This window comes from Panthera onca, chromosome B2 (assembly GCF_046562875.1).
Source record: "Panthera onca isolate mPanOnc1 chromosome B2, mPanOnc1 haplotype 2, whole genome shotgun sequence".
Lineage (NCBI taxonomy): Eukaryota > Metazoa > Chordata > Mammalia > Carnivora > Felidae > Panthera > Panthera onca.
The window spans coordinates 3,345,036-3,364,495 of record NC_138343.1 but is presented as its reverse complement, the minus strand read 5'-3'; the positions used below and the strand labels follow the sequence as shown (position 1 = coordinate 3,364,495).

At 51.9% G+C, this 19,460-nt stretch overlaps 1 long non-coding RNA gene and 7 other non-coding genes across 10 annotated transcripts; 5 read left to right on the top strand and 3 right to left on the bottom strand.

The window, feature by feature from the left end:
* Nucleotides 1–1,292: 1,292 nt before the first annotated feature.
* Nucleotides 1,293–1,365, top strand: TRNAV-AAC (transfer RNA valine (anticodon AAC)). Its single transcript has one exon. It is a non-coding gene; the product is annotated as a tRNA-Val (tRNA).
* A 737-nt stretch (nt 1,366–2,102) lies between these two features.
* On the bottom strand, nt 2,103–2,175 carry TRNAV-AAC (transfer RNA valine (anticodon AAC)). The gene has a single exon. It is a non-coding gene; the product is annotated as a tRNA-Val (tRNA).
* An 854-nt stretch (nt 2,176–3,029) lies between these two features.
* Nucleotides 3,030–8,942, top strand: LOC132674926 (uncharacterized). 3 transcript variants are annotated; one of them, XR_014137684.1, is made up of 3 exons: nt 3,030–3,222; nt 5,055–6,307; nt 8,378–8,942. It is a non-coding gene; the product is annotated as an uncharacterized LOC132674926 (long non-coding RNA). The 3 variants fall into 3 exon arrangements; XR_009608643.3 differs by having other exon boundaries at nt 7,901–8,942; XR_014137683.1 differs by having other exon boundaries at nt 5,055–6,447.
* On the bottom strand, nt 5,231–5,304 carry TRNAI-AAU (transfer RNA isoleucine (anticodon AAU)). The gene has a single exon. It is a non-coding gene; the product is annotated as a tRNA-Ile (tRNA).
* TRNAV-AAC (transfer RNA valine (anticodon AAC)) lies at nt 6,735–6,807 on the top strand. The gene has a single exon. It is a non-coding gene; the product is annotated as a tRNA-Val (tRNA).
* Nucleotides 8,943–12,500: 3,558 nt separating the features above from the next.
* On the top strand, nt 12,501–12,572 carry TRNAQ-CUG (transfer RNA glutamine (anticodon CUG)). Its single transcript has one exon. It is a non-coding gene; the product is annotated as a tRNA-Gln (tRNA).
* A 3,019-nt stretch (nt 12,573–15,591) lies between these two features.
* Nucleotides 15,592–15,673, top strand: TRNAS-GCU (transfer RNA serine (anticodon GCU)). The gene has a single exon. It is a non-coding gene; the product is annotated as a tRNA-Ser (tRNA).
* A 2,661-nt stretch (nt 15,674–18,334) lies between these two features.
* On the bottom strand, nt 18,335–18,406 carry TRNAM-CAU (transfer RNA methionine (anticodon CAU)). The gene has a single exon. It is a non-coding gene; the product is annotated as a tRNA-Met (tRNA).
* Between the last annotated feature and the right edge of the window lie 1,054 nt (nt 18,407–19,460).

Sequence of the window (19,460 nt, the reverse complement as noted above, 5' to 3'; positions counted from 1 at the left end):
AGGAGTTGCAAAATTGTCTCATTTGTATGCATCTGTGAAAAAGCATGAGCATTTATCTCTGTAGTTTTATTTGGCAATCTTAAAAATAAATTGGGGGGGGGGCAGGGGGGCTCAGTCTGTTTAGCTTCCAACTTTGGCTCAAGCCATGATCTTGGAGTTGGTGAACTTGAGGCCTGCATCCAGCTCTGTGCTGACAGCTCGGGGCCTGGAGCCTGCTTCCGATTCTGTGTCTCCCTCTCTCTCTGCCCCTCTCCCCCCTTCTTTCTCTGTCTCTGTCTCTCTTTTTCTGTCTCAAAAATAAACACTAAAAAAATAACTTATTTTGTGCAATCATATTATAAAAATCAGCGCACATGCCCTTTGCTTCCCCAGGCTTGTCCGATTTTTCAGGACACCTGGTACCTCCAGGTACCTAGGTCAGGATTGGGCACATTGTGGGCTGCTCATTAATTCCTTTAAAATAAATATCTAATCAACTTATTTTTCAAAAAAATGAACCAGAAGTTATGCTGTCCACTCGATGTCAGGAGAAAAAGTAAGACTGAAGATCCTGCCCTCTAGGAAATACTGCTTCGCTTCTGTTTCCGGCAGCATTGAGACCCGTCCGAGTTTGGGTTACGGGAGGGGTTTTCCAGCTTTGCCGTTTCTGACCGATGCAGTCACAGCGCGGTCCTGCCGCGAATTTCTCACGATGGGTTTGAAGACAGATCATTTTGCAGTGAGCACCTTCTAGTCCCAGACAAATGCTGGGAAGGGGAAAGAGTGACGGACGTCAGGGTACACGAGGAGGAAAACAAACTCGCTCGGCAGACTGACACGGTCCCTGAGCACTGGCACACAGAGCGGAAGCGGGGACACGAAGTCCAGTCACAGGGACGCCCAAAGGGCTCCCTTTGTCACCCCGCCCGGCAGTAAACTGGGACGGTCCGCCACCCGCGCTAGGCGGAGTTTCCAGCATGGCCCGGCAGGTCTGGGGGTCCCCAGCTTTTCCAGGTCAGAAGAGAAGCGGACCCCAAGCACCCCCCACCCCCTCCCCCCACCCCCGGGAACCCCTGCCTGCAGCCTGGGAAGGAACTTGGACTCCGGGTTTCAGTTATGTGTGGTTACCAGTTACGGAGTTTTCTGTATTGTTATTTTAACAATAAAAAGTGTAAGAGAAAGAGAGTCATCGTGAGTGAGGATACGTACAAAGAAAAATCATTCAAAGTTACCGGGTTTGGGGGCACCCAGAAAATGGGTGTACGTTCCATAGGACATTCTAGAAGGATTTTAGAAAGAGCTTCGGCAGGCCGGTTTCCGTAGTGTAGTGGTTATCACGTTCGCCTAACACGCGAAAGGTCCCCGGTTCGAAACCGGGCGGAAACAGCTGCCTGCCAGCTTTTTCGCACTTTACCCAGTGCTCCCAGTGCCTGAGACCCTGCGCCCTGCCCGGGACCCCACACGAACACAACGAACACACACCTTTGCCACCTGTCCCAACGCCGCCAGCGCGGACCCTGGCGTCCCCAAAGGCTTTCTGACAACACGCGCCCTCCTGGACCCCCCACCCCCGCTTCCCTTCAACATCACATCCCTCTCCCACGGGCTGCACCCTAAGAGCTCTCAGGTCCCCGCGGATACGCCGACCCCAACCCCGTAGTGGGCACCCTCCGCGCGGGGGCCCGTGTCTCCTCTGTCTTCACGCAGCCTTTTCACGAAAACCTGCTCTGGTTTTTCCAACAGCATCACCTTCCTGTGACGCTAAGTGCTGCGTCCCGTCCGGGAATCGCCTGCCTTCCTCGAGGGCACCAGGAGTTCCCCGCACGACCTTGCGTCCACCTACTGCTTTCACCTGGGCCGCGGGCACAGGGCTGACCCGGGGACAGGCAGGGGGCCGGTGGGCAGAAGTGACCCGCTGCAGCAAATGTGACCACGGGGAAACCGTCGGGAACCAAGGGCGATGCTTCCCGGACGCCGTGCATTTCCCACATCGTGTCCTCGCCGGACGCTGTCCCTGCACCTGGCGTCCGGGCTCTGTGTGCGGAGCGGGGCACCGGAGCGGATCTGGGTGCTGGGTGGCGCTGGGAAGCATTGCGTAAAGCGAGAAAAAGCGGGTCGACGGCTGTTTCCGCCCGGTTTCGAACCGGGGACCTTTCGCGTGTTAGGCGAACGTGATAACCACTACACTACGGAAACTACGCCGCACCCCGCTCGCCTCCTCCCCGGGGGAGACTAGCCGGTCTCTGGGTCTCCCGGCTTTGTTCGCACTGGAGGCCTCTTTCCTTCCGGGAAATAGCAACCTTATTCCGCCTCTCTTTGGACTAAAAGCAAGAACCTTCGAGGCAGTGAATCGCTCCAAGGAAACACCGTCTAGGGGAAGAACGCCTTTCCACATGCAGGACGGAAAGTTTAGGCCGCCTCGGGGTCTGGCGGGTGTGGGAAAATTCCTCCATCTGGGGGGGGGGGGGGGTCCTGCTTACGTTTACCTGACCTCAGAGGGCTCCGTGACCTGCATCTCCTGGGTGCCAGACACGGGTCCTGGCTGGGATACTGACCCGGATCCGGGCCCCGCTGCGGGCCCCGCTTGACCCACAGAAGCTGACGCCCGAGAGGGGGCTGTGCCCACCTGCGTGCCGGGCGGAGTGGGGACGGCCGTGGGGGCCAGACCGTGGGACGTTGCCTGGCGGGGCTCGGTGCCCACGACGCCACCGGCCCGGCGCGGCGGGGAGATGTCACGCGCTCCTGCTACGCACTGGGCGCGCTCGGTTCCCATACCCGCCGCCGTCGCTAATCCAACAGCGGGAGGGCCGCGCTCACAAACTGCGCCCGCCACGCCTCAGGGGACTGCCAGTGACCGTTGGGAGGGGGACCGGAGCCCCATCTCCACGGCTCAGCAGGGCCCGGAGCTGGAAGGGGACGCGCCCCCTCACACCTGTGCGTACGAAACGCCCTCTCATTGTGACGGTCGTGGCGTTTCCCTAGGGCCCGCGGATGGTTTCACTGTGGGTCGTGGCTCTCCAGTGTCCCCACCATTTGTTGCGAAGGCTACCCTTCCCCTCGTCGACTTGCCTGGCACCGTTGTTGACAATCAGCTGGCCATGCGTGCCCGGTGTTATTCTCGTGCAACTGTCACCTGCAGCGAGACCTTTGGAGCTGAGCTGGCCAATTAGTTCAGCTGGTTAGAGCGCGGTGCTAATAACACCAAGGTCGCCTGACCACCTGAGTTCAATGCTACCTGCAAAGGTTTGGTTCCGCTCTCCTAAGTTTTGCACTTGAAGGAGTTCTAAAGGATCACTGTTGCCAGGGTTCCCTGCTGGCTCAGTTAGCTCCTAGCGCCTATGACTATGCATGAGCTCAAGCCCCACCTTAGGCCGAGGCTTCGTTATGGAAAAAAAAAAAAACCAAATGGATTTATTATAACTTTTTATTTTTTATTTTTATTTTTTAAATTTTTAAATATTTTTGAGAGAGAGAGAGAGAGAGAGAGAGCACAGCAGGGGAGGGGCAGAGAGAGAGACACAGAAACTGAAGCAGGCTCCAAGGCTCCGAGCTGTCAGCACAGAGCCCGACACGGGGCTTGGACTCACAAACTGTGACATCATGACCTGAGTTGCCCTCACGAACTGTGACATCATGACCTGAGCCGAAGTCAGACGCTTAACTGACTGAGCCACCCAGGCACCCCGATTTATTGTAACTTTTTAAAAAACAATGGTGTTTGTTCCTTATGTAATTGTGGAACCTGTCTTGTTCATGGTACATTCATTCTATTGTTTTACAATCAATTCTCTTGCCAAAAACCTTACCCTTTAACCTTTCCATCTTTAGCCTTTACAACGATTTTCAGCCTGGGAATAACCTTCCTAACTCCTTCTATGAAGTTTCCAAGATACTCATTTTATTCGTGCTTACTTGCTACAAAGCATTTCATTTCCCTCTTGTTCGTTGTGAGTGGTTTCTAGAATGCGTAAGACAGCACGAAGGGACATTGCAGAAATGTGGGCACATTTTGATTGTCATCACGACTGGCTGGCTTTTCTGGCGTTTAGTAAGTGAGGCCAGGGGTGCTACCCATCCTGAAAACTGTTGGAGAGCCCACAGATGTCCTAAGCCCCACTAGACTTGCAAATGTCCTTCTAGATTTTTTGTTGTTGTTGTTTCTTTGTTTGCTTATTTATTTGTAATTTAGATCCAAGGTAGTTGACATAAACTGTAATAATGGTGTCAGGAGTAGAATTGAGTGATTCATCACTTACATGTAAGACCCAGTGCTCATCCCAACAAGTGCCCTCCTCAATGCCCATCACCCTTCTAGCCCATCCCCCCACCTCCCACCAGAAACCCTCAGTTTGTTCTCTGTATTTAAGAGTCTCTTATGGTTTGCCTCCCTCTCTGTTTTGATTTTGTTTCCTTCCTTTCAGACTCTTTTGTAAGTAAAAATACTTTCCTTGCTTGAGCCTAGAACTGAACACTCCTCACAAAGTGGAAACCCCAGAAACTAAAAACTTGAAAATGTTGATAATTATAACTACAAACATGACCATTCTTTTGCAAGGGAAATCAATCATAAGGGGAGTCAAAAGGCAAATGACAAATTAGAATGTTTTTGTTTCACATCAAAGACAAATGACGAATAGTCCTCATAATTAAAAAGATCCTACAAATGGGTAAAGAAACAAACAAACAAAAACCCCAAATACCCCTGTATGTGGCTATCAACACACGGTTGATAACACACAGTGCTGTCTTACAAATTCTAGAAATAACTTGCCATGAAAAGGGGGGAAATGAAATGCTTTTCGCCAGGTAAGTGTGAATAAAATCAGTATCTTGGCAATTCCATAAAAGGAGTTGGAAAGGCTCCTTCCAGGCTGAAAATCGTTGTAAAGGCTGAAGACAGGAAGGTTAAAGGGCAAGGTTTTAGGGAAGGGAATTGATTGTAAAATAATAGAATGAATATACCATGGACAAAAGTGGTTTCACAATTACGTAATGAAGAAATGCTGTGGATTGTGGATTTGTTTAGATCATGGTAAGACTAGTTGGTTTTTTTGTTTTGTTTTGCTTTTTTACAGAACACTGACCAAATCGGGGCAGGAACTCATGATCCCATGAGGAAGAGTCACATGTGCTACCAAGTGAGGCAGCAGGAACCCTGGTAGGAGGGATTCTTTAGAATGACTTCAAGTGCAAACTTGGGGGAAAAACCACATCTTTGTAGATGGCGTTGAACTCCCGGTAAAAAGAGACGTGGCCAGTACGGGGCTCGAACCCGCGACCTTGGCGTTATTAGCACCACGCTCTAACCAGCTGAGCTAACCGGCCAGGTCGGCTTTCGGGGACTCCGCTTTTCGGGACTCCGCCCTAGGACTCCGCTCCTACTCGCAGGGGGCAGGTGCCTTTTCGCTCCTCAGGGACCTTCTGGACGGCTGCGCTCTCCTCCGGCGGCGAAAGTGCTCTGCGCACACGCGGAGCGGGCAGCACACCGCGGGGAAGAGGGGGGATCAGGGCGGATGGGCGCACACGCGGAAGCGTCCTGCGCTCAGGGACGAGCATCCGGGTGAAATGACAACAGCCCCACCGTCACCCTGATCCCGCTCAGAATCCCGGGGAAGCGTCTTCCCCCTGCCCCCCCCCCCCCCGACATGGAAAAGCCAGTCTTTCAAATCCGCCTGGAAACGCAAAAGACGCCAGAAGGAAACGTCGTTTTGCAAAACGAGGACCCGACTTGGAGGATTTCTCTTCTCGATGGGAGACTGTCTGTCACGACACAGAAAGCGAGACTGAGGTCCTGGCGAAAGGATAGGTGTGCAAACCCACAGAACATAACCGAGAGTCTAGAATAACACCGGGCAGCATCGCCAGCTGATTGTCAACAACGGTGCCAGGCAAGTCGACGAGGGGGAGGGTAGCCTTCGCAACAAATGGTGGGGACACTGGAGAGCCACGACCCACAGTGAAACCATCCGCGGTCCCTAGGGAAACGCCACGACCGTCACAATGAGAGGGCGTTTCGTACGCACAGGTGTGAGGGGGCGCGTCCCCTTCCAGCTCCGGGCCCTGCTGAGCCCAGACGGGGCTCCGGTCCCCCTCCCAAAGGTCACTGGCAGTCCCCCGAGGCGTGGCGGGCGCAGTTTGTGAGCGCGGCCCTCCCGCTGTTGGATTAGCGACGGCGGCGGGTGTGGGAACCGAGCGCGCCCAGTGCGTAGCAGGAGCGCGTGACACCTCCCCGCCGCGCCGGGCCGGTGGCGTCGTGGGCACCGAGCCCCGCCAGGCAACGTCCCACGGTCTGGCCCCCACGGCCGTCCCCACTCCGCCCGGCACGCAGGTGGGCACAGCCCCCTCTCGGGCGTCAGCTTCTGTGGGTCAAGCGGGGCCCGCAGCGGGGCCCGGATCCGGGTCAGTATCCCAGCCAGGACCCGTGTCTGGCACCCAGGAGATGCAGGTCACGGAGCCCTCTGAGGTCAGGTAAACGTAAGCAGGACCCCCCCCCCCCAGATGGAGGAATTTTCCCACACCCGCCAGACCCCGAGGCGGCCTAAACTTTCCGTCCTGCATCTGGAAAGGCGTTCTTCCCCTAGACGGTGTTTCCTTGGGGCGATTCACTGCCTCGAAGGTTCTTACTTTTAGTCCAAAGAGAGGCGGAATAAGGTTGCTATTTCCCGGAAGGAAAGAGGCCTCCAGTGCGAACAAAGCCGGGAGACCCAGAGACCGGCTAGTCTCCATCGGGGAGGAGGCGAGTGGGGTGCGGCGTAGTTTCCGTAGTGTAGTGGTTATCACGTTCGCCTAACACGCGAAAGGTCCCCGGTTCGAAACCGGGCGGAAACAGGAAGGTCTCTCTCCCCGGGGAGTGTTACTTTTGAGGTTTTCCTGGAGCTACGCTGGGGTCACAAGACCCCCCTCCAAGGGGCCCTCCCTGGAGCCTGCAGCGCTGGGGGGCCTCCTTCTTGGGGGCGATAGGTCTCCCCTCCTTCCCAAGCGCCCCCACCCCCTGCTCCAGGACTTCTCAGAGCTAAGGTCTCCAGTTAACGTATTTATTGCCAGATCAATATATCCAGATATTGGGTGAATTTTGAGGAGGAGAGTGAGGGAGAGACAGAAGAGCGGAGGTGTCAGGGGTACAGATGGGGCGGACAGGAATCACAGGAATCGGCGGGGACATCTCAGGGGCGCGCCGCCCACTCGGGCCTGCGCTCCACCCGCCAGGTCCCCAGGAATATCTCAGGGACTCGGACCTCAGGCTGATCCGATGCCCGTCTGGCCCCGGGGAGGGGGTGCTGCCAGACTTGGGGGCAGTCCGTGTGGCACAAGGCCCTGGCCAGACCCTTCCCTCCAGGGCCACCTGGTGCACTCGGCTTGGGTGGGCACTTGGAGGGTGTTGCCCTGCACGCGTGTGCACCGGGGCCCTGCGGGACCTTTCCCCGGGCCTCAACGTCCAGCTGGGAGGAGGTCACCGGGCTCAGGCCTGGACCTTTCCTGCGGGGGGAGGCGCCCCACGTGGGACCTCACAAGTGGGGTCATTTGCTGCATTTGGAAGTGACGACGTGGGGGGAGGCTTAATAGTGACTTGGTCGTGTTAGTCTCATATTTTCCCCAAGATTATGAGCCGTGCCCAACAGGCTTCCTTTGTAACTGGCTGATCGGGTCAGGTGTTTGCTCCTGTGGGTTCGAAGCCCATATACAGAGTTCATGTTTGGCTGGTGTTCCCCTCAGCAAGACAGTTTGTTTTGTTGGTGCCCGAGCTGGACTTAGTAAGAATGTAAATCGATTTAAAACATTAGGAGACATCTTCAGGCTGTTTATTTATTGTTCTGCCTCTTAGACCTCAAAACCGGCCCTTTGGGCTTCAGGCCTAAAAATAAAGTGGCTCGGTTTGGGGTGTCAAGTAGGTTTTCCAAAGGATCTAACACACTTCCGGCAGGCATCCTGGAATATCGCTGAAAGACAGCAGTGTGGGGGGAACCGTCCATACGGGCAGATCTTTGGATGGGGGACCTGGTCATCCATTTCACCCGGATATCAGCATAGACATGAACTCACGTACAGCGACTAACGGTTCGGCTGACAGGTCAGGGTGGGCACCGAGTAGAAGATCGCTGTCACATGATAACTTCCACCAGCTTGCCTACACCCAGAAGCAGGGAACAGCTCAGGAGCCAGAATGGTTCTGCCAGGTTTTATCTGTCAGCCTTAGTAATCAGCAACCCTGGCGGGCTAATTGGTCACAGAAACGGAGTAGCCTAGTGGCAGGAATGGGCCCATAACATGGGGTGCCACTAATCAAGGCTGATCGAGTCGCCGCTGCAGCCACACCCTGAGCCTGCCAACCGGAAGATCGATGCGGGGTCGTGACACAGCGCCTCTCTAGAGGAAAGTGACTTGCCTCTTATTAACTTAGCCAGGAAAACGGGACACCCAGATCCTGGAGAAGTTACTGGCGGCATGAACTCATTTCGTGGAGGCAGTGGCTCTGAGTGGCCAGGGTGGTGCACTGGACGTGAGGGGCGACCAGAGCCCCCGGACCCACCCTGTCTGACGCCAGGCGCTCCTCAATCCAGGACACCTTTAAGAAGTCGTCGCAACTAACATCTCTCCTAAAATCAGGATGATTGAACAGCCTCACATTGTACTTGAAGCAAAGCCAAGTTCCTCAGATCTCCTCCAAGGTCCTGCGCATTCTAACCCTGCACTTGTCTCCATCTCATTGCCGTTCTTCTCCTTCTTGCTTGTGCTCTGGCCGCATCGTGCTCTCCACCTGACCCCCCCTCTTCCCGTCGGGTGTCCCTGCAGTCTCAGTAAGCCCCCACGGACCCCCGAGTTTAGAGCTGCACCCTACTCCCCACGCCACAGTCCCCCACCCAGCCCCGATCTCTCCATCGCATTTAACAGCTCCTTGTACATTATGTAATTGTCAGCACGCTCTTCATCAACAAAAGGACTCTGATATAGACACGTAAACTACATGGGCTCTGCCCACCTGCTGTCTCCTCTTTTGTCTCGTCTCCCACTCTCCCCACCAGTCTTCGTCCCCAGACACACTGGCGTGTCTCAGCCTTTCTCTCCTCAGGTGGTTTTGCCCACAAGGTTCTTTCTGGTGTGTGAAAAAAGGAAGCCACCGCTGGCCCCTTCTCCTGCCTCTCACTCAGCCCCTTCCTGTCTGCTTCTCCCACATTCTCTTTGTCAAACCACTAACTGCACCCCCGAAGTCTCGTCTACCTGAGATAAGATGACATTTCTGAATTAAACACGGCCCCACTGTGAATTCTTCCACCTCTTCACTGATGGTCTGGTTTTGCCTCAGTTGTGTAGCATGCAGCCGGGGACTCAGAAAGACAGAGCAGCATCGGGGCACCTGGGTGGCTCAGTGGGTTGAGTGTCCGACTCAGGTCATGATCTCATGGGTTCGTGAGTTTGAGCCCTGCCCCTTCCCCCCCCCCCCACTCACTCTCTCTCAAAATAAATAAATTTTTATTTTTTTAAAAAAAGGAGTAAGAAATGTGGCCAGGATTCTATTTATGTGTCCTCAGTTTAGTTAAAGGAAACAAACACATTCTGGGGCAGCCCTCTGAAGCATAATGGGACAACGTCTATCAAAATTATCAGAGCACACATTCTTTGACATATTTTCTATATGTGTGCAGGACATGATGACGTGAGATATGGTGTATGTTCGTAGATAGGAGCAGCGTTTGCCACAGCAGTTTGTGGGGAAAATCTAATTGTCGGTTAAACTGTGGTACATCCCATATAACTGAAGACTGCGGCAGTTTACAAGAGGAAGAAAACCACTTTCCTGTTTTGATATGGAAAGATCACAAAAATACCTTCTAAATAAAAAATAAAGCAACACACACATACACACACGCACACACAACCTGGATAAAATGCCACATCTATCAAGAGAAAAGAGAAAATATTTGTCCGGGCAGAGAGAGAGGAAGACAGAGAGAATCCCAAGCAGGCTCCGCACCGTCAGCACAAAACCCAACTCGGGGCCCAATCCCAGGAACGGTGAGATCATGACCTGAGCCGGAATCAAGTCAGACACTTAACCGACTAAGGCACCCTGGGGCCCCATTAGCCAACTATCTTTAAATGACCTTCCTTGTAAAGTCACCTTGAACTTGTACAGACACTGTTATTAGAAGGGTCATTTGCGCACTATTTGGTTTTGGAAGTCTCGAGAGAATAAGGGCGTCCTAGGTGACTATTTGGTGTAAATATTTAGCCACTAATTAAATTAGACCTTATTATATTTATTATAAAAATTGATTATCTTGGTTGTCCTAAAATATCCAGATAAGAAACCGTATGTTCACTGTTTCAAGTAGTTGATTTTCTAATTTATTTAGAGAAAATCTGATTTACCATTTTTATGACCTGCTGGGAGAACTTCCTTCTCCTAAACGAGAATCACTTCACATATCTGATTTTGTAAATCAATTTCCTTGACCCATCTGTACAGGGCAAACATCTACTTAGGAACATCTGCCCTGCCCCTGACCACCCTGCAAATTGCTTTTCTTTCCTCTGAAGTCCCAGACCCCTGCCCCCTTGTTAGTTCCGGATGCCGGAGGCGACTCGGGCAGACTGTCTTCGGAATTTCTAGGTCTGTGTGGATTCCTCCTATTAAATTTGATTTTCGCCCGTTAATGTGTCACATGTCAATCTGATTCTTAGTTCAGCAAGGACCTTGACGGGCCAGGAATTCACACCCACCCGGACAACATCTGACTCGCATCCATTTTCCAGAGCCCGGAAGGGGCGTGTTGGAAGCCTGGAGTCCAGCTGGGTCCCTGTCAACTGCACGTCCCCCCGGGCGGCTCTCCCTCACTCCTCCACCTCACCTCCTACCTCTGTCAACTGAAGTTTTCACCCGCCTGTCCCTTGTCCGCCTGGAACACAATGGGGGAGCCTCCTCCTGACCCACCCCGGCCATTACATCCCACTGAGAACTCTTCAGAGGACCGGGCTGGGCAGGCAGGGGGGTGGGGGTGGGGGCCGCGGTGGAGACAAGGGGGCGGCAGGACCCCGGGAGAGGTGGAGCCGGAGGACCACGAGGGGCGAGTCCCCCGCTGCGCCAAGCAGGCCAGGGGACAGAGCGGGGACAGCACCGGCTTCAGACTCTGGGCAGGGTCCAGTCAGGGGTCAAGAGCCACAGAGGGAAGGGAGCCCCTGTCACAAACTGTCCGAGGTCGAGTTTACAGAATTAACTTTCCACGCGTCTCATCAGTGATTGTCCGCGAGTGAATTTCTTGTCACGGCCCACGACCCCGCGCGGTGCCCAAGAGGGACCGGGGCTGGGGCGGAGGCGCTCTTTCCGTTCCGCAGGGCAAAGGCCAGACTTGATTTAGAAGGCAGAGAGCATGATTGCTTTGGGCCCGAGGCAGAACCTCCCGGCGTGTCTGCGTCTCCGCTCGCTCAGGCGTTGGGCGGGAGCCGCTGCCATCCCTCGGCGGCCGGTCCCACCGCCCGGCGGGGCCACAGCCTCTCCGGACTTCGGGACGCGGCCGCACGCAGTTCCCACCGCCCGGGGCTCAGGCCTTCCCAGCCTCCCACAGAAGAAACGCGGATGGGACCGGGGGTCGAAGGTTCCATGTGGAGGAAAACCCAGCAGCGGACGGTCAGTGTCAGAGATCCCGGGCGCGGGGCGGGGCGCGGCAGGTGCGCGCGTCGGGCCGGTCCTGGCCTAACCCGGAATCCGCCCGGTGGGCTCTCTGGGAAGGGAGCGGGGCCAGGAGAACCCCAGGAATAGCAGCCCTGTCTGTACTCTGACTCCACTAAGGAAACTGCCCCAAAGTCCTTCACGGAACGTGTGCTGGGAATCCCCGCTCTCGGAGCCGGCGAAAGGCCCCCGGGGGCGGCTCAGGTGCCGAGACGCGCCGTCCTCGCGTGTGGACCCGCACGGCGGGGTCGTCCTCCAGGCGTTTGCGGCTCCCTCCTGCTCACTTGTCCCAAGCAGAGCGCCCAGCAGGAGGCCGGGGGCCGGGGGGGTGCGATGCGCCGGTCCTCCCTCCCCACCACAGGTGCCCCAGGGCCGCAGGGACCCTCCTCCCGTCCCGTCCCCGGTCCCCCGCGCAGGTGCAGGGCCCGCAGAAGGAAATCAGCCTTGATAAGCAAGCGGAGTGAAGGACCGCAGGCCTCGGCCGCAGGTGTCCCCACCTCCCAGGGCGCGTGTGAGCCTCACGTGAGGTAACAATACAAACACCTGTCACAAAACCTGAACCTCGGTGACGGCTCGGCCCGGGTCACGACCTCACCTGTGCTCCTATTTAGGGGCCCGGGGCACCCCGTTCCGGAACCGCTTGGGGGGAATACGCAGGTAAAAGGGGGAGAGGGTTCCTGACGTTTGGAAGCTGATGTTTTCCAGTAAGACCCTGGGGTAGGAGGTGTGCGACAGGTGACCGTCCAAGACTCCATCCCGGAGGAGGAAAAGCAAGGTGTTCCCTCCTTCCCATCAGCTGGATTTAAGGAAGGAGAAGTAGGTCATCCAAGTCTTTAGGGAAGTGATCCAGGAGGTGGGTCCCATGGTGTAATGGTCAGCACTCTGGACTCTGAATCCAGCGATCCGAGTTCAAATCTCGGTGGGACCTTGCGTGGCTCTTTTTCCAACTCCTGGCTCCTCCTTTCCCCAAGCCAAACCCTTTTGCAAAGGAACCCCTGTGCCCAAACTTACTCCTGGCATTCCTTCCTGTACTGAGCCCCTGTCTGCAGTCACCAGTATTGGGAACAAAAAGAATGCCCTCTGCCCTTCAAGGTTGTTTAGCTGAATTAAGGATTAAAGTCACATGAGACATATTAAAAGGAGAAACTCAAATTTAATTTCAAACTTCAGGGAACCCAAATAGACATGAGATTCCAAAGACAGCAAAACAAGCTGTCTGTATATGTTATTCAGAACTAAGGAGAGAGGGGTCCCTGGAAGGGAAGGGCGATAAAAAAGAATGTTTGGTGGACAGTGTTTGTAGGGTCACTCAGAAGCAAGGGGACAAAGAGAGAACTTTGGTCAAACGGGCCTTCCCGGGGTCCTCCTCTCTGTCTACTGCCCCTGGTTCAAAGGATGACGTAATTCTATGCTGATAGCTTTCTTCCTGCTGCAGGATCTTTTAGGCAGTTGGGAGGGGGGGGGGGTCAGTTTCTTCCTGAGCTTTCTGGGCCTTGATTGTCTTCAGCTCAAAATAATCTGCAAGCCCAAGTGACACATTTTGGAGTGGCCTGCCCTTGGCCCCTGCACTTGCCAAAGGCTAGCTTAATGCCTGGGGTGCACAGCTGGTTGTGGGGAGGAGGGCAGGGGAAGGAGAAATCTCTCCAGGAAATGTGCAAGGAAACCTCCCAAACCTTGCTGGAACTGGAAGTTTCTAGAGAAGATCTGCAAATGGAGACATGAGGAAAGATGGCCTGTGAGAGGAGCAAGAGAAAACCTGGTGATAGTCGTGGACCCAGAAAGTCAGGATGGAAATTGACAAAAGGATGTACCCCCAAGCTATGGGCACAGGTGGTCGAGCAAACTGTCCTCAGACAAGACCATGAGAACCGCAGCCCTAATTCAGAGGTCTGGGTCGGTAGATCCGATCTGATCCGCGATAGTCAATACTCGGTAGACGTGAGGCTTCGAGTTTGCACGAGCAAGCTTTACACGTTCGGGGAAGGGGAAATGAGCTGATTCAGAGACTTCTTCCCCAGGATAGCGTGTTTACTCTCGACTGTTCTGGATGCGGGTTCCCTGAGGACTTGGCCTGGAGCCGCCCCCAGCCCTCTCTGCTGTTGCCGGTCCGGCCCTCAGATCTGGGAGCCCCTTGTGCACCAAGAGCAGGTGACCAAAGTCAATCTTCTGTGACCGTCCCCAGTGACTTCAAGGAGATCTCCAACGCAGAAAAAAGAGAAGACCAGTCAAGTGCAGGCATGCAAGCAATATTTTTGAACAACCAGATAGGACAGAAACGTATGTATTAAGATTAACTATGGGCTTTTTAAGTAGTGATGTGGAAATCCGCACATCTTAATTGTTACAACCGAACAGACTATATCTTGCTAGTGCAAGGGATTGGAGCTCGGCGGCGATCAATCAAGTTTCCCTCCCCTTCCTGCCTACGACCCCCTGTGAGCTGACCAGCTTCGCAGCAGCTCTCAGAGCGGTCTGAACCAGTCTCCCTGGCTATGGTCCTCGGGAAGATGACGTATAAAACACTGACTAACCTACTTTGAAGTTGGCTTTTTCCCCCAGGGGACAGATCGTTGTGCAGGTTGGAAAAGTGCGGCTGCTCTGGGAACTGCTGGGGCCCTTTCGGTTTGGAAGGAGGCTCTGATGGAAGAGGAGAGCAGGGCGAGAAGCCGGATGTGGTCAGAAAAAAGCAGCTCCAATGTCAGTGAAGATTGGAGAATTCATGCCACCGAGGCCAGAGGGCTGGAGATCGGGACACAGAGAAACACTTTCCTAAAATGTCCCTTCCCGACCACGCACCTGCTCCTGATGGATGTGAGCCGTCCCTGCTTCCACGTCCCCTTGCAAATCAGGCCGGTCTATTTCCTTTTATGCGAAAGACTTCTGCGACCTGTGACCTCGGGGGTAAAAATATCCCCACTGACAAGAAAGGACAATTGGAAACACTGGCGTCTCCGACATTCTGGAAGTATTGTCGGTAAGCAGGACAGGGGGCGGCGTCTCAGTTGCATATTTTATAGGATTTCTTGGAGAAGGAGGTGACAAACTTCACATCTACTTCAGAGTAACATCACACTCAACGAAAGGGAACAGACATGTATCATGGAAAGTTGGCGCTTTAATTCTTTTTACTTATTCAGACTCCTAAGAAAATCCTCCTTGACTTTTGTCAAAGAAAAGAGATAGCCACATTTTGTAAAAGTTATTTGTACATGGTTGCAAGTCCCTTCTTTGCTAGCGCTTTTATTCACTGCTACCATGTATTTATTAAATTCAGTGACAGGAAATGTGTTAAAGAGCCTACTTTAAATAATGCACCTTAAGTAATCATAAAAGCACACTTTCACAAAAGCACACTTATTCAAAAGCACAAACTAGGGGTCTTTTTGCTGTTAACTTCCACCAAAGTCTTCTTATTCCAGTCGTAAGTTTTCCTCTGTGGACACATGACCTGATGGGGAAAAATATTCCTGGCCCTTTCACTAAAGAACGCATTTCCAATGCAATGCTGCTTCACGTATGTAATAAACTACCTGTCAAACATTATCTATGTAGATCTTGTGTGAAATGAAATGCAAAGCTAACTCAAGTCGGCAGAAGATAGATTTATTGTCCCTGGAAATAAGTAAAAATTAGACTTCAATTTATGCTCCCTGTTGCATAGCGGCAGGATAGGGTCTTCGAGCGTAAAATACATATCGGGATAAAATTCTGGAAGGCAAGTGTGAGTATTGAGGAAGGAAGACAATTGAGGCTGGAGGCCCCGGCGGGCTGAAGTGGGATTAACAAAACGGGGAAGGCTACCAGGAGGAAGGTGGAAAGGACTAGAGGTAGGAAATCCCTGCCACGACTGTGATTTGAAAAACAGTGCCACAGCTCGGGGTCACAGAGCAAAGCTTGGCCGAAAGTAAGACGTTAAAGAGGGTACCTAAAAGGCCTAACGCTCGTGGGACGAGGTGGCCGAGTGGTTAAGGCGATGGACTGCTAATCCATTGTGCTCTGCACGCGTGGGTTCGAATCCCACCCTCGTCGGTCCTGGCTGTCGGGAGCGCGGGCGTGAATTTTGCACTCCTCACCTTGGTGTGCGACGTTCCGCCTTCACACCCTCCAACCCCCTTCCGACGGCGGTTTCCTTGCCTTCTTGCACGGCGGGGGGAGGGCGAGTGCTCCCTTTTAGAGCGCCACCTGCTGCTTCCGCCCCCTTCCGCGGTCGCGGAGCTGGCGACTCAGGCAAAGCATCCCTGTGGCGCACAGTCCTTGGCCCCAGTCACGTCGGGGCTCAAATCGCAGAACCAAAGCAGCCGAGGCTTCGGTCCGACGCCGGCTTCCCCTCCTGGGAACAGGTTACAACTCTGCTCACCGCCTCTTTCGTTCCTCCAGCCGCAGGAATCCTTACCTTTCTTTGTGTCTCGTCACAGCCCAGCGCTTGGGAACCTCCTGTCTCGAATTCGCTTCAAAATGCTGATGGGCGGTGGGCGGGTCAGAGAAGAAACGACCTCGACAAAACACTGCTAATGGTTTAAGGTGGTTGGTGGGAATTTGCGTGTATATTATACAGTTCCTGTTACTTTTTCAAACGGCCATAACAAGGGTCTTAAACTTTTCACTTGGAAATAACTTCGATCTTAAAGAAAATCGGAAAGAATAAGAATAGAACAAAACCCACCTCTATACCTTTCATTGGGATTCACCTATTAACATTTTGTCCCGTTTCCTCCCTCTCTCTCCCTCCCTGCCTCTCTGATTCAGTCTCCATCTTCGGTCTATCTCCATTTCTTTCTTTCTTTCTTTCTTTTTTTTTCAGAACCACAGAAGAGTAAATTGTATGTTTCATGGCCTTTTGCTTTTAAATACTTAAGTAGATATTTCCTAAAACTAAGGATATTCTTTATGTATAACGACAGTATATGTATCCGTTCAGTGTATTTAACAATGATACTGTTTTTAAAATCTCTCACCTGTATTTCAATTTTGTCTACTGGCCCAGTAATGCCTCTTAGAGCATCCCCTCCCCCAGTACAGATTAGGTATCGTATCATTTGTCCAAAAACATGTTTTTTACTTCAATTCCAGTTAGTTCAGTTGTCCATCTTTAATCTAAAACATCACCGCAGCCTCTCTTTGTAGTCATGATATTGACATTTTTTGTAAGAATACAGTAGCTGCTCACTTTGTTGTTTTGTTGTTCTTTAAGAAAATTTCTCACATTTTTAAAATTTTTAATTTTTTTAATTTTTAAATTAATTTTTTTTCTTTTAAAAAGTTTCTTAAATTTCTTTTTATATAAATTCTCGGTGGCGGGTCAGGTCGTGATCTCAGGGTTCGTGATAGTGCGGAGCCTGCTTAGGATTCTCTATCTCCCTCTCTCTCTGATCCTCCCCCACTCGCTCTATCTCTCAAATAAATAGGCTTCAAAAACAATTTTTTTTAAAAGAGCTTTTCCTGAACCTGCTGGGTTTTGATAGCTTTTTTTTGCATACATACATATAAATTTTTATTGATATGAAATTCACATTACAATTCACCATTTAACCATTTCAAAATCTATAATTCAGTGACTTTTAGTTCATTCACAAGGTTGTGTAACCAGCACCACTATCAGGTTCTAGAACATTCCTTTTTTTTTTTTTTTTTGATCTTCTGTGATTGTTTATTTAGTTTTGCCTTTTTTTTTTTTTTTAAATTTACATCCAAGTAAGTTAGCATATAGTACAACAATGATTTCAGGGGTAGTTGATTGCTTTATAAGTCAAAATAATCTTCATGCCAAAGTGGCCCATCTTGGAGGAGCCTGCCTGCCCTTGGCCCACCAAAGTTACCCCTCAGATTTAGCATGCATTGATAATTCTTACCTGAACCCATCTTTACTAAGGCGGTTGCAAAATGATGGAACTTCAGCTCCAACACTGTCTGTGCATTCTGTGACAAGTCAGGGCACATACCTTTAAATGCAAAGGATCAAAGCTCTGCCTCCTCCTCCCCCCTGCCCTGGTCCCTCTGGCCCCCCTCACCTTACTTCTATTTTTCCATAGGATTTCCTCTTCATTTTCATTATTTAAGGTCCTTGTTGTTACAGGAATTTCTATTTTCTTGCTATAATGTAGAGACTCACTAAAGAGTGCTTTACTTACAAAATTTTCCTCATAAACACATTTTTGCAAATACCTTAATGACTTCCATTTTTCCCCCTGAATTTGTCCATGGGATCCTGATGCACTCACTTTTTTACTTTAATGCATTCCTTCCATTTTCTTCTACCATTTCACATGTAACTTCTTTGCATCTGTTTTGCCCATAAAATCCTACAAAGGGCGTCTTTGTGATTATTACAACATGCATTGCTTTAGCGAAGGACTCCCAAAACATTCCCACTAACTTGACCTAAATGTGATAAACCGTGCACAGGGCTGCATAAAGAAGTGAGGAGCAGGACACTGATGCCCAAGGAAAATGCAATATAGTCATTGGGCAATGAAAGAAGTCATTGGGCAATGAAAGAAGGGTGAGGTTTGCATCTCTTTTGAAATGAGACGGGCAGCTTTTGCCAAAAGAAAAAAGAAAGAAAAGAAAGGAAAATACCCATTTGTAGAAATTAGGTAAAGGGTGAAAAAACATTGCAAGAGTTGTAAAGAAAAAAAAAAGACATGCCTTTAATTTTACTTTTCCCCCCTTAATGTGAGAAAGGAAGAACTCTAGCAGAGGATGGTTTCGATCCATCGACCTCTGGGTTATGGGCCCAGCACGCTCCCGCTGCGCCACTCTGCTAGTTGCGACAACTGGCCACCTATTTCCTCCCTATGAACATAATCAGGTATCGCATTTCCTTGTATAGGTAAATTGCGATTTGTTTCTAAAATACGATCCTACTCGGGAATAAAAACAATATTTTTTTGTGAATTTTATCATACATATAACGACACAATTCAATCTCAGAAACATCACGCTGGGCAAAAAATGCCACACAACATGATGTACTATAGGATTCTACTTATGTGAAGTTCAAGAGCAAACGAAACTATCTGGTGACAGAACTCAGAAGAGGGATTAGCTTGTAGGATGCAGCACCGACGGGCAAGGTGGCAAGAGACAACCGTCTGGAGTAAGGGGAATGTTCTCAGCCTTGATGCGAATGGTGGTCACACGGGATGCACGCAAGATCTACGCATTTTACTGCATGTAAAATATACTTCAATAAACTGCTGAAAACACGGAGGGGACCACAGAGATGTAATAACCAAAAGGGAAGAGAGGGAGGGAGAGCAAGAGAAGAGAAAGGAAAAGAAAAGGAAAGAAGGAAGCAGGGAGGAAGGGAAAGTGGGAGAGAGAGAGCAAAGAAAAAGAAGTACTTTCTATGTATACTTCAGGGAACTAAGGCAACAGTGGCCCCCAAAGGTTCCCAAAATAAGGTGTGGAGCCACGAAGAGCTCCCTGGGAGCAGGAGAAAATCCCCAACACTCTTTGGGGAAGCGCCTGAGCCAGGCCTCCCGCAGCCAGTACGCGGTCAGCGCAGAAGGTCGCTTCGGCGAACCCTGGCGGCCGCCTCACGCCCTCAAGCGCGGGCAAGATGGCGGCCGCCGCACACACTCGCGCGCGGGCAAGATGGCGGCCGCCTCACGCCCTCAAGCGCGCGGGCAAGATGGCGGTCGCCTCACACACTCGCGCGCGGGCAAGATGGCGGCCGCCTCACACCCTCAAGCGCGCGGGCAAGATGGCGGTCGCCTCACACCCTCCCCTGTCCCCCAAGCGCGGGCAAGACCGCCCGCTTGAGGAAAAGCTGCTCCTATAGATTTGAGCGCATTCTCCTCAAGGAGGGAAAGGA